Here is a 2,020-nt window from a genome sequence, read left to right on the forward strand (position 1 = left end):
CGGACCCCCCCCAAAAAAGCTGAAGAGCTGAGGGACAGCGCCCAGGCCCAGAGTTCAGGCCCCACGATCGGACCCCCCCCAAAAAAAAATCCAGAAGTGGAGCTGTGACTCAAGTGGTAGTGCTAGCCTTGAGCATCAAAGCTCAGGGACAGTGCCCAGGTCCTGAATTGAATACCAGGACTGGTGTGTGTGTTTGTGTGTGTGTGTGTGTGTGTGTACTGGTGTGTGTGTGTGTATGTGTGTGTTCGTTCAAGGTCTTCAGAGGAGGAAAGAAACTTCCCAGAACTAGACAGGCTGTTATTTGTCTAATTGCAGCCAGGGAAAAGTGGCTGCAGGCACTTCCTCATGGTTGTTTTTCACATGCTCTGGGCTAGGTGTGCTGATTGGATGAGATACCTGAAACAAGGCCACTTTGTGTGTGTAGACTTCCACAATTTGATTTTTCTTCCTGGTAGAACAGACTCAAGGGAGAAAAATAGACAGCTGAGGATGGTAGCCCCAAAGTGGAAGCCCAAATAAGAAGAGAATCAGAGAAATTTCTGTTTTTCAAATAAGTCAGGTACAATATTCATACCTATAACTGACAACTCTCTTGCTGCTGAACTGGATAAACTATAACACCTTTTAAAACACAGTGACACTTGAAGGGAAGCAAGGAATATTGCTAGAAAAAAATAAGCAAGAAGCCAAAGCAACTCTTTGAACTTCCAAGAGACAGACAGGGAAAAGACAGAAAACCTCACTGGCTTTCTTACAAAACATGTCTTGTAAGAATTTGTAATTATGTATTTGGGGTTCAAATGAATACTACCTCCAAGGCCAGTAACACCCCCATCCTGCTGAAACTGAAAGATTAACAGGAATATGGCCTCCAACTGGTTAATTACCCCTCAAGTGCTTGGCTGAAACAAAAGCAGATGTATACCAAGTAATTACACCCTCATGGAGGGTGAACGTGGAACGAGGAAATGATCTACCATGAGTAAGGACGACCAACAGGCAGAAGGCAAAAGTAGATTCAAGTCCTAAGAACTTGAGATAAATTGTTGGATAGACAATAAGTACAATTATTACCATAAGCACAAAAGAAGTGCTGGGAAGCCTGGGTGCTGGTGACTCACACTTATAATCCTAGCTACTCAAGAGGTTGAGATATGAGAATTGAGGTTTGCTGCAAGCCTAGGTAGACAAATCCTGGAGATTGGGCTGGAAAGGTGGCTCAGTGGTAGAGTGCTTGCCTTGCATGCATGAGGCCCAGGGTTCAATTCCTCAGCAGCACATAAGCAAAAAGAAAAAAGCCGGAAGTGGTGCTGTGGCTTAAGTGGTAGAGTGCTAGCCTTGAGCTGAAGAGCCGAGGGACAACCCCCAGGCCCAGAGTTCAGGCCCCATGACCGGACCCCCCCACAAAAAAAATCCTGGAGATTCATATTTCTAAATTACCAGCAAAAAGCTAGAAGTGGAGGCGTAGCTCACATGGTGTAGTGCCAGCTATGAGTGAAGTGAAGCTTGAAGTTCAAGTGCCAGCACGCGTGCACACATATGAGCACACTCACAGACACACACACACACACACATGAGCAAATGAGACACTTATAAAAACAATTTGAGGTAGACACTGGAGGCTCATGCCTGTAATCCTAGCTACTCAGGAGTCTGAGATCTGAGAATTGTGGTTTAAAGCCAGCTCCGGCAGGAAAGTCAGTGAGAGTCTTATCTTCAATGAACCACTGGAAAACTGGAAGTGGAGCTGCGGCTCGAAGTAGTAGACAGATAGCCTTGAGCAAAAAGAGCTCAGAGACAGTACACAGGTCCTGAGTTCAAGCCCCATGACTGACAAAAAAAGGTGGTAAAATGCTAGCAAAAATGCAAGCTGAGGGCTGGGAAGGTGGCTCAGTGGCAGAGTGCTTGCCTTGCATGCATGAGGTCCTGGGTTCGATTCCTCAGCACCACATAAGCAGAAAAAGCTGGAAGTGGCACTGTGGCTCAAGTGGTAGAGTGCTAGCCTTGAACTGAAGAGCTG

General features: G+C 46.1%; 1 protein-coding gene across 1 annotated transcript in view; it reads right to left on the reverse strand.

Moving 5' to 3' along the window:
* Nucleotides 1-2,020, reverse strand: part of Abcd1 (ATP-binding cassette, sub-family D (ALD), member 1) — a 27,170-nt gene that overhangs the window by 15,522 nt on the left and 9,628 nt on the right. The gene's annotated exons all lie outside the window — the stretch shown is intronic.

The sequence above is a fragment of the Dipodomys ordii genome, unplaced genomic scaffold, assembly GCF_000151885.1.
Source record: "Dipodomys ordii isolate 6190 unplaced genomic scaffold, Dord_2.0 Scaffold209, whole genome shotgun sequence".
Classification (NCBI taxonomy): domain Eukaryota; kingdom Metazoa; phylum Chordata; class Mammalia; order Rodentia; family Heteromyidae; genus Dipodomys; species Dipodomys ordii.